Here is a 13,174-nt window from a genome sequence, read left to right on the forward strand (position 1 = left end):
CTTACTATTGGGATACTTCAGAATGGAAATTTTCTGTTACTTTTACTAAGAGACATCCTGATGATAAATGCCACTGTTCTTTTACCTTAGAAAAGTAAAAACAGTCACTACATGGTTATAAGAGAAATTCTCCCTGCATCACTTGGAGTAAACCTAATCTTACAGGGAAATCTCTATGATTAAAAGTGGGAAATTATGTCAGATTGCTACAAAAGCCAGTGTACTTGAAACTGAGATACTGCTTAAATTCCTTTGATTACCTATGACTAGAGTTAGAGTTTATTTCTAAGTTATGGGAATCTCTAGGAACAAGCTAAGAGTTTTCAACTTGTAAAATTATTAGCTATAAAGGTAAGGGAACTTAAAAGTCCACAGAGAGGCACCGGGATCAATTAGTGTTACCTGTATATTTAATGTTTAGTAACTTGGAGTGTTCATTTACCAATTTCTGCCTGTATCACAAGGGACTGAGATTACCATAAAACATGCAGGACAGAAAAATAAAATGTCCTGTAAACAAATTAGACAACATTTGTTATAAAGTTTCTCTGTGGAATGACACTGATTTCAGTTCAAGTATCTCATTGAAATCACTCTTGCCTGGAGGTAAAGTACCTTAATGAAAATTGTCAAGTGAATTAATGAACATTATCAGACAAAGAAAAATACCTCTACTGTGACAGTCCTTTGGTTTGTATGGGGAAAGTTAGCCAAACACTACCATTTCTACTTAGGGTTGAAAAAGTTTTAAATAAACACATTAAGCATGACTTAAAATAGAAGGGAAAAAAATGCATGCTTTTTCTTCCTTAAGCCATGTATAAAAATAACAAGTTTAAGATAAAGATGGAAAATATTCATTCATAATCAAACTACTAAATCACAGATAGCTTTTTTATATTCTCAGTTTAGTCTCCTTTAATAATCTCTTTTTACATAGTTAAAATCACATCACTGTATGCATATAATTTATATTTTATTTTCTATATTATAGTATTATTCAAATCAATAAAATGATTGCAAAATGAAACACTGAATAATTTGCATAGATATAAAGTGATGCTTAAAATTCTCCAAGCCAGGCTTCAGCAATATGTGAACCATGAACTTCCAGATGTTCAAGCTGGTTTTAGAAAAGGCAGAGAAACCAGAGATCAAATTGTCAACATCCACTGGATCATCGAAAAAGCAAAGAGAGTTCCAGAAAAACATCTATTTTTGTTTTATCGACTATGCCAAAGACTTTAACTGTGTGGATCACAATAAACTATGGATAATTCTGAAAGAGATGGGAATACCAGAGCACCTGACCTGCCTATTGAGAAATCTGTGTGCAGGTCAGGAAGCAACAGTTAGAACTGGACATGGAACAACAGACTGGTTCCAAATAGAAAAAGAGTACGTCAAGGCTGTATATTGTCACCCTGCTTATTTAACTTATATGCAGCGTACATCATAAGAAATGCTGGGCTGGATGAAGCACAAGCTGGAATTAAGATTGCCAGGAGAAATATCAATAACCTCAGATATGCAGATGACACCACCCTTCTGCCAGAAAGCAAATAAGAACTGAAGAGCCTCTTTTTGAAAGTGAAAAAGGAGAGTGAAAAAGTTGGCTTAATACTCAACGTTCAGAAAACTAAGATCATGGCATCTGGTTCCATCACTTCACGGCAAATAGAAGGGGAAACAGAGGAAACAGTGCCTGACTTTATTTTTGGGGGCTTCAAAATCACTGCAGATGGTGACTGCAGCCATGAAATTAAAAGACACTTACTCCTTGGAAGGAAAGTTATGACCAACATAGACAGCATATTGAAAAGCAGAGACATTACTTTGCCAACAAAGGCTGTCTAGTCAAGGCTATGGTTTTTCCAGCGGTCATGTATGGATGTGAGAGTTGGACTATAAAGAAAGCTGAGCACCGAAGAATTGAAGATTTTGAACTGTGGAGTTGGAGAAGACTCTTGAGAGTCCCTCGGACTGCAAGGAGATCCAACCAGTCCATCCTGAAGGAGATCAGTCCTGGGTGTTCAGTGGAAGGACTGATGCTGAAGCTGAAACTCCAATACTTTGGCCACCTGATGCCAAGAGCTGACTCATTTGAAAAGACCCTGATGCTGGGAAAGTTTGAGGGCAGGAGGAGAAGGGGATGACAGAGGATGAGATGGTTGGATGGCATCACCGACTCGATGCACATGGGTTTGGGTGGACTCCAGGAGTTGGTGATGGACAGGGAGGCCTGGCGTGCTGCAGTTCATGGGGTCACAAAGAGTCGGAGATGACTGAGCGACTGAACTGAACTGAACATAGCTACTTACCTCTTGTTGAGTATTCAAATTGTTTCTCAGTATTAACTATCCCTGGTGGCTCAGACAGTAAAGAATGTGCCTGCAATTCAGGAGACTCAGGTTTGATACATGGATGGGGAAGAGCCCCTGAAGAAGGAAATGGTTACCCACTCCAGTATTCTTGCCTGAAGAATTCCATGGACAGAGGAGTCTGGTGGGCTACAGTCCATGGAGTAGCAAAGAGTCGGACATGACTGAGTGACTAAGACTTTCACTTTCTTTCATTAACAATGATATATAATACCAGAAAAAATCCATTAGGACAGTTTTTAAATCTAATAAATGGAAGACTACCTACCACTTTATTGTGGTTTTCCAAAGCATAGTTAACAGATCAAATAATATGGAAGATAATGCACTATTATTCAAGTATAATCTAAATGTGTGTTTTCAATACACTGTACCTATTTACATATAAATTTACAGTGTATGTGAGAATGACTATTAATTCTTTTTCATGATTTAAATACTTGATGATAAGTTGAAGAGTTAATAGTGTGATACTGATTGTGTGTGTGTGTGTACTCAGTTGTGTCCGACTCTTTGAGACCCCATGAACTGTAACCCACCAGGCTCCTCTGTTCATGGAATTTTCCAGGCAAGAATACTGGAGTGGGTTACCATTTCCTTCTCCAGGGATTGAACCCATGTCTCCTGCATTAGCAGGCTTTTTTTTTTTTTTTTTAACTACTAGTCACCTGGAAAGCCCTAGTGTGATATTATCAGCTTCTTTAATTTTTATAACCATCTGGACATGTGTGTCTAGTATAGAAAATTCCTTGAGCTGTTTATTAATCTATCAGACTGCAAGATGACTGCAAGATGAATTTTGTCTCTAATTTCATTTTTGTCCAATATTTAACATTTGACAAATATGAAAGTTGAAATGTTAAAATGATAGGGTCTCAAGTGATTTGAATCACAGAAATATAATCAATAACTGAAATATGAAATACACAAGAAGGAATCAGCAGTCAATTAGATGATACAGAACAAAGAATCAGTGAACTGAAATAGTAGAAATCACTCATGCTGAACAGAGAAAGGAAAAAAGAATTTAAAAAATGAGGATAGTTTATGAGCCATCAGACAATATCAAGCATAATTACATTCACATTATAGGCATACTAGAAGAAGACAAGAGATTGAAAAGGGGCAGAGAATGTATTTGTAAACAAAGTAACAGAAAACTCCCCTAAACTGGGAAAGGAAGCAAGCATACAGATCCATGAAGCACAGAGGTTCCCAGACAAGACCATCCCAAACATGACCACATCAAGACACACTGTATATAAACTGGCAAAAATTAAAGAGACAATATGAAAAGCATCAAGGGAAAAGGAACAAGTAACATACAAGGAAATGCCCATGAGACCATCACTGACTTTTCAGCTAAAACTCTGTTTGCTAGAAGAGAGTGATACATTATATTTAAAGTGATGATGGCTGGATGCATGAGACAAGTGCTCGGGCGGGCTGGTGCACTGGGAAGACCCAGAGGGATAAGGTGGAGAGGGAGGTGGGAGCGGGGATCGGGATGGGGAACACATGTAAATCCATGGCTGATTCATGTCAATGTATGGCAAAAACCACTACAATATTGTAAAGTAATTAGCCTCCAACTAATAAAAATAAATGGGAAAAAAAATAAAGTGATGAAAGGGGAAAATATCAAATGAACAATACTCTAACTGGCAAAGGTTTCATTCTTATTTGAAGGAGAAATCACAATTTTACAGACAAGCAACAGCTAAAAGAATTCAGCACCACCAAACCAATTTTATAGAAAATGTCAAAGGGACTTCTCTAAGTGGAAAGCAAAAGACCACAATAAGAAATATACATAGAGAACAGGCTCATGGACATGGGTAGAGGGGAGAAGAGGGTGAGATGTATGGAAAGAGTAACATGGAAACTTACATTACTATATGTAAAATAGATAGCCAATGGGAATTTGCTGTATGGCTCAGGAAACTCAAACAGGGGCTCTGTAACAACCTAGAGGGGTGGGATGGGGAGGGAGATGGGAGGGAGTTTGAAAAAGGAGGGGATATATGTATACCTATGGTTGATTCATATTGAGGTTTGACAGGAAACAGCAAAATTTTGTAAAGCAATTATACTTCAATAAAAATAATTAAAAACAGAAATATAAAAATTATGAAATGAAAAAACCTCATTGGTAAAGACAAAAATTCAGTAAAAGTAGAAAACCAGCCACTTCTTAAGCAAGTACGAAGGTTAAAAGACAAAAACAGTAAGATCATCTATATGCACAATAAGTAGTTAACGGATACACAAAAGGATGTAAAATATGATGTGAAAAACAGTAAACATGGGGAGAAAGGAGTGAAAATTCATAGTTGTTAAAATGCTTTCAAATTTAAGAGATCAGCAATTTAAATAATCGTATATAGAGATCACAGAAAAAGCAAGGGAATTTCAGCAAAACATCTATTTCTGCTTCACTGAATATGCTAAAGACTTTGACTGTGTGGATAACAACAAACTGTGGAAAATTCTTCAAGAGATGGGAATACCAGACCACCTGACCTGCCTCCTGTGAAACCTGTATGCAGGTCAAGAAGCAACAATTAGAACCAGACATGGAACAACAGACCGGTTCCAAATTGGGAAAGGAGTATGTCAAGGCTATATATTGTCACCCAGCTTATTTAACTTATATGCAGAGTACATCATGTGAAATGCTGGGGTGGATGACTCACAAGTTGGAATCAAGATTGCTGGGAGAAATAACAACTTCAGATATGCAAATGACACCACTCTAATGGCAGAAAGTGAAGAGTAATTAAAGAGCCTCTCGATGGGAGTGGAAAAGTTGGCTTAAAACTGAAAGTAAAAAAGCTAAGATCATGGCATCTGGTCCCATCACTTCATGGCAAAGACATGGGGAAAAAGTGGAAGCAGATTTCATTTTCTTAGGCTCCAAAATCACTGCAGATGGTGACTGCAGCCATGAAATTAAAAGATGCTTGCTCCTTGGAATAAAAGCTATAACAAACCTAGACAGTGGGTTCAAAAGCAGAGACATCACTTTGTCAGAAAAGTTTCATATAGTCAAACTATGGTTTCTCCAGTAGTCATGTACAGATGTGAGAGTTGGACCATAAAGAAGGCTGAGCACTGAAGAATTGATACTTTCAAATTGTGGTGCTGGAGAAGATTGTTGAGAGTCCCTTGGACAGCAAGATCAAACCATTGGATCCTAAAGGAAATTGACCCTGAATATTCATTGGAAGGACTGATGCTGAAGCTGAAGCTCCAATAATTTGGCCACCTGATGTGAAGAGCTGGTTCACTGGAAAATACCCTGAAGCTGGGAAAGATTGTGGGCAGGAGAAGGGGGTGACAGAAGATGAAATGTTTGAATGGCATAGCTACTCAATGGACATGAGTTTGAGCAATCTTCCTGAGATGCTGAAGGACAAGGAAGCCTTGGGTGCTATAGTCCATGGGGTTACAAAGAGTCAGACTCTACTTAGTGACTGAACAACCATAAATATCACTATCTATATACACAGGTACGTACTGAAATGTAGTTATCAAATCATAAAATCAATAGAAGAAGAAAAGGAATGTAAAATAAGTACAAAAACAACCAGAAAACAAATAAAATAACCCTAAGTATATATCATACACAATTACTTTAAATGTAAATAAGCTCAATGCTCCAATCAAAAGATATGATGTAGCCGAACAGAACAAAAACAGGTCCCATGTACATACTGCCTACAAAACATTTACTTCAGATTTGGAGACACACAGTCTGAAAGTCAGGTAATAGAGAAAGGTACTCCACACAAGAGGAAATGAAAACAAAGCTGAAGAATCAAAACTTATCAGACAGAATGGGCTTTAAAACGAACACTGTAACAAGAGACAAAGAAGGACATTACCTAATGATCAAGGGATCAAACCAGGAAGGAGTTACAGCAATTGTAAATTTATACACACCCAACATAGGAGCTTCTTGATACAGAAAGCAAATATTAACAGGAAGAAATTGATAGTAACACAATAGTAGGGGATTTTAATACCCCACTTATATCAATGGACAGACCATCCAGACAGAAAATCAATAAGGAAATACTGGTCCTCAGTGACACATTAGATTAAATGAGGTTAATAGATCTATACTTATAGAAGATTTCATCAAAGAGAAACACAGAATGCATTCTTTTCAAGTGCACAGGGAACATTCTAAATGATAGATTATGTGCTAGACCACAAAACAAGTCTCAGTAAATTTAAGACTAAAATCTTATCAAGCAATTTTTCTGAACATAATGCTATGAGCCTAGAAATCAACTATAAGAAAAGAAACTCTAAAACACAGAGGTGGAGGCTAAAAACTGTGCTATTTAGCAACCAATGAGTCATTGAAATAAAAAAAGGAAATCAAAATATACCTGGAGACTAATGAGAATGAAAATACAATATTCCAAAGTATACGGGAAGCAGCAAAAGCAGTTCTAAGAGGAAAGTTTATGGCCATAAAAGCCCACTTCAGGAAACAGGAACAATCCCAAATAAACAACCTAACCTTACACCTAATGGAACTAGAAAAAGAATAAAAAAAAAACAAAATTCAAAGTTAGTAGAAGAAATCATAAAGATCAGAGCAGAAATAAATTAGAGACAAACAAAACAATAAAAAAGACCAATGAAGGTAAGAGTTGGTTCTTTGAAAAAGTAAATAAAATTGGTAAATATTTAGTCACACTCATCATGAAAAAAAGAGGACCCAATCAATAAAATCAGAAATGAAAAAGAAGAGTTACAACTCACACCACAGAAATACGAAGGTTCATAAGAGATTACTACAATCAACTAAGAATCAATAAAGTGGACAATCTAGAAGAAATGGACAAATTCACAGAAATGTGCTCTCTCTCCAGACTGGGCCAGGAAGAAACGAAGTATAAGCAGACAAATTACCAGTAATGAAATTGAATCAGTAATAAATTCCCCTAAAACAAAAATCCAGGACCAGATGGCATCACAGGTGAATTCTACCAAACATTTATAGAAGTTAACACCTGCTCTTCTTGGAAGGAATGCTTCTGAACTTATTTTACAAGGCCAGAATCTCTCTGATACCAAAATCAGAGAAAGTTATCACAAAAGAAGAAAATTACAGGCCAATGTCATTGATGAATATAGATGCAAAAATCCCCAACAAAATATTAACATAATGAATTCAATAATACACTAGAAGGATCATACACAAACAATCAAGTGGGGTTAATCCCAGGATACAAGGATGGTTCTATAATTGCAAATCATCAATATTATATACTACATTAGCAAACTGAAGAATAAAAATCATATGATCATATCAAAAAAAGCTTTGGATAAAATTCAAGATTCATTTTTGATAAAAATTCTCTATGGTGTGGTTATAGAGTGAATACATGAAAGTTGCTCAGTCGTGGTTGACTCTTTGTGACCCCATGGACTAGCCCTCCAGGCTCCTCTGTCCACGGGATTCTCCAGGCAAGAATACTGGAGTGGGTTGCCATTTCCTTCTCCAAGGAATCTTTCTGACCCAGGGATCGAACCCAGGTCTCCTGCACTGCAGGCAGACTCTTTACCATCTGAGTAAAGAGTATATAAAGGGAATATACTTCAATATAATAAAGGCCATCTGGGACAATCCCACAGATGATTCATACTCAACAGTGAGAATCTGAAAGCACTTCCTCTAAGTTCAGGAACAAGACAAGATTCCCGTTCTCACCACTTTTATTCAACATAGTATTCGAAGTCCTAACCACAGCAAACAGATAAGAAATAAAAGTAATCCAAATTGGAAAGAAAGAAGTAAAACTGTCACTGTTTGCACATGACATGATCCTATACATAGAAGATGCTAACTAAAGATGTGACCAAAAAACTATTATAACTTATCAATAAATTCAGTAAAGTACTAGGATACAAAGTTAATATGAATAACTTTATTTCATCTCTATATATTAACAACAAACTCTCAGGAAGAGAAATTTGAAAACTACAAATCAATTATAAAGTAAGTCAGTAGAAAAATGAGCAAAACACAATAAGCAGTATATAAAAAATAAGAATGATAAATAAACCTAAGAAATAAATTTTTCACTTCATTAGTATTGTATTTATTTCATTGGTATTCATATTGTATTAGTATTTTTTACTTCATTAGTATTACTTAATATTACTTCATTAGTATTAGGAATATGCTAATTATAGTCAAGAGTGACATAGTATTTTTTAGAATCTAGGATGACAAAAATTAACAAGAGCTTTTGAAACATGTGAATGAAAGAAAACTAATGTAGTGACGTTGGAATATAATTGGTACAGCTACACTGGAAATCTATTCGGAATTATCTTGTGAAGCTGAATATGGTCATCTGTTAGAGCAATTTCACTTCTAGAATCATTATACAGATACATTTTGCATAGGTATACCAGGGGATACAAGCAAAAATGTTCACAACTAATAATAACTTTGTTATAAAAGACAGGAAATAACTCATTATTTTGACAGTAGAATGCACACAATGGGATATAAACAACAATGCAAAAAATCTCAATGAATAATGATCTTCAGTAATTTAGAGCAGGTAAATATGTCAAGTGAATTTTTTTCTGAAGGTATCATACAGCATTATTTTTTTATAAAGGTCATAAAGCCCCCAGATTAAACAATGTTTTTAGTGATTAATACATACTCTTTAGAAATAATAACTACAAAAAAGATTTTCTAAAATCACAAAAATGGTGGCAATTGAGATATAGGCAAAGGTACTGCACAGAATCATTATTAGTAATCTTTAACTCTTTGGGATTTGAAATTACATATTTCTATTTAATAACTGATTATGTTAATTCAATTTATATGTTTTGCAAGTATTACATTTAAAATTAAGGTCAGTATACCTAGGGTTTTTTTAAAAAATCCCATATTTGGATCTAGGACTGATTTGTTTTCCCAAACGACTTTTGAAGAGAGTTTAACACAGTAAAGAATTGCTTCTTTATAATAGGTCACAGTCTTCACTTTATCTGGATTATTTCTGTGAGAAACTGTTTTATTCTTTAAATACTTGTCAGGATATCTGAAGGTTGAATATATACATGATATGTATGGTAGTTTTCTATCACAAAGATTTGTTTTATTTACCATTTGGCCTTTTTCAATATAATTTAAAATATTCCTCGTAGAAAATATTCCTAGCAGATTAAGTCTCATTTTAATACTGATTTCAAAGAAATGATAAAAAAAAAAAACAACCATCTTGCTGCTTTTCTAAGTACACAGTATCAGCTGTCATTATTGGGTTCTAAATGCATGAACCTAATAAGAATTGATGCTTTTGAACTGTGGTGTTGGAGAAGACTCTTGAGAGTCCCTTGGACAGCAAGGAGATCCAACCAGTCCATCCTAAAGGAGATCAGTCCTGGGTATTCATTGGAAGGACTGATGTTGAAGCTGAAACTCCAATACTTTGGCCACCTGATGCGAAGAGTTGACTTGTTGGAAAAGACCCTGATGCTGGGAAAGGTTGAGGGCAAGAGGAGAAGGGGACAACAGAGGATGAGATGGTTGGATGGCATCACTGACTCGATGCACATGGGTTTGGGTGGACTCCAGGAGTTGGTGATGGACAGGGAGGCCTGGCGTGCTGCGGTTCATGGAGTCGCAAAGAGTTGGACAGGACTGAGCGATTGAACTGAACTGAATATAGAAATACAGGAGGATACAATATTTTGCGAGGAGATGATGTAAACTTGGCATCTTGTTTCTTTTTTCCCGTGATTTTAAATAGCTTGCTGATACAATCCATACTTGCTCAGGTCTATATTTTTGCCTGCCAACCAGCAAGCAAATGTTTCTAGAATGGTGTTGAGCAAGTGAAAGATTGAATCATTGTCAATATAAATAGTGTGCTTTAATTGTACTTTAATATTAAAAGATATCACAATTTATTATGTATAGAATCATTACATAGTTTCTGATAGATACTTTCAAAGGAAGATTTTTCTTCCATTTTTAAGTATTTCATAGTGAGAGTTTATGCTTTTCAAAATTGAATTTTTTTTTTTTACCATAGCAAGCAAGCAACTAGGAAAATAATTAGTGTAATAAGTTATTATGGATAAAACTGGGTATCTGAGTCAAAAAGATCTCCTGTCTTAAAATTTTGGTTAAAACTGGATAGAAGGTGAACTTATTACATATACTTTTATAATATTTTAGTAACTATTTTTATAAGAGGAAAAATATAAAGAAGATTTCCAAACTATACATATTTACAAGTCTCATAACTAAAATAGTAATTACAATCGGTTTATATAGTTTGACATTTGGGCTTTGCATACAATTTCTTTAAACATTGGGCTGTATTCAGGTGATAGGAAACTTCCCATTTTCATATTCTTTGTCCTTCTGTTTTATGATTTGAATTTGAGCTACTTAAATATTTTCTGAGATGAATATTGCATACAATAAAATGATCCTTCTAGGCTGAACCAACTAGATTAGTTACAGCTCAGGGGAGACTCTGCAAAATAATATTGCTATTGTTGACTGGTGCTTTCCTATTTGCTGTTTTTATTTTTATATCAGTGAAAGTACATTCTATACCAGAGCTTTATAAAAAATAAAAATCATGCCTCCAGCAAAAGTACACTCTGTGTGCTTTAGCACCAAGCAAAATATTCTACAATACAATCTGATATTTGTGTTCAGCTCTTAAAAGAACCTGATATTCAGACAGTGCATTAGAAAATGGATCAGTCAAATTGGGTGAACCTAAAACATCATCTAAATCAAATCTATTTCATCTTCACATATTAATATTTATTGAATTAATATGCAAACAAATGAATTTAATCACAAATTTTGGCATGCTACTCCAATATGTTACATTTTAAATATCTACATATTCATTACCTTATAAGGTATATTCCAAATCCAGGGACTGAACTCAGGTCTCCCACACTGCAGGTATATTCTTTACCAGCTGAGCGACAAGGGAAGCCCAAGAATACTGGAGTGGGTAGCCTATCCCTTCTTCAGTGGATTTTCCCAACCCTGGAATCGAACTGGGGTCTCCTGCATTGCAGGCAGATTCTTTACCAACTGAGCTATCAGGGAAGCCCATATTAGGCATTCTACCTGAATAAATTATTTAAAAATGTTAATACAACTTAATTGTATTAAATTATGTTAAACTTATACTTTATTTGATATATCCCAAGTCTAAAATTTATAAAAAAGAAAAAAAAATATCAGTTAACCTAATAAATTGTAACTTGATTTGAAATACTAGTAACCCTTTACTATCCATGTGAAGAACTATTATCTTTTTTTTTTTTTGCAGGCAGATTCTTTTTTTTTTTTTTTTTAATAATTTATTTATTTTTTTTTTCAGTGGGTTTTGTCATACACTGACATGAATCAGCAATAGATTTACACGTACTCCCCATCCCGATCCCCCCTCCCCCCTCCCTCTCCACCCGATTCCTCTGGGTCTTCCCAGTGCACCAGGTTCGAGCACTTGTCTCATGCATCCCACCTGGGCTGGTGACCTGTTTCACCATAGATAGTATACATGCTGTTCTTTATGAGACGGATGAAACTGGAGCCCATTATACAGAACTATTATCTCTTTAGGAGATAGTATCTTTAGGAAGATTACTCCCTATATATTATTTGCCATTCTATTTCATTAATAATTTTCTCACAACAACCTTGTCTGGCAGACATAATTACTGCAATTTACCAACTAAACTGCCAGTCAAAGAGATTAAGAAATTTATCTCTGAATTTAAGTAAAATAAAAGTTTACAGGAAAAGTGAAAGTTGCTCAGTCTTGTCCAGCTTTTTGCGACCCCATGGACTATACAGTCCATGGAATTTTCCAGGCCAGAATACTAGAGTGGGTAGCCTTTCCCTTCTCCAGCGGATCTTCCCAACCCAGGGATTGAATCGGGGTCTCCTGCATTGCAGGCAGATTCTTTACCAACTGAGCCACCAGGGAAGGCCTTCACAGTAAAATGATCTGCTTTTTAACAAGTTTGTGGACTTTTTACTATTGTAAAAAAGCCTTTTGTTTGACTTACAGATTTAACAATCACTTGATAAGAAATGAATTAAATGTGTGATATTAGTTTGAAAGTTGAATGCTTCCTTCATTTTTTTGGTTTGTTTTTTTGTGATAAAATAACACGCCACTCGGTAAATATATATAGTGTTGTAATACTGCATCTGTATTAGTCTGTTAGGTGTGCCATAACAGAGGACCACAGACAGGGTGGCTTATACAACCACCATTTATTTTCTTACAGTTCTGGAGGCTAGCATTCCAGAACAAGGTGTCAGCAGGATAGGTTTCATCCTAAGGCCTCTTTCTATGGCTTGTAGATGGCTATCTTCTCCATATGTCTTTAAGTGATCTTTCCCTTGGGTAAATCTGTATCTTAATCTTTTATAAGGATACTAGTCCTACTGGATTAGGGCCCATCCTAATAACCTCATCAGGCTTCCCTGGTGGCTCAGATGGTAAAGAATCCACCTATAAAGAAGAAGACCCAGGTTCAATCCCTGGGTTGGAAAGGTCCCCTGGAGAACGGAATGGCATTGGCTCACACAGGGATGGGGGCACTTTGGCAGCAGTCCTGGGAGGTACTCCTTGGTGTGAGCCCTCTAGGATTAAAGTTTTACTGAGCACAGCCCTGCCCATGGGGCAAGATCTGGTTTTCCTCATTGCCAGTCCCTCCCATCAGGAAGCTTGCACAAGCCTCTTAGCCTCATCCAC

Source organism: Cervus elaphus, chromosome 13, assembly GCF_910594005.1.
Source record: "Cervus elaphus chromosome 13, mCerEla1.1, whole genome shotgun sequence".
Lineage (NCBI taxonomy): Eukaryota > Metazoa > Chordata > Mammalia > Artiodactyla > Cervidae > Cervus > Cervus elaphus.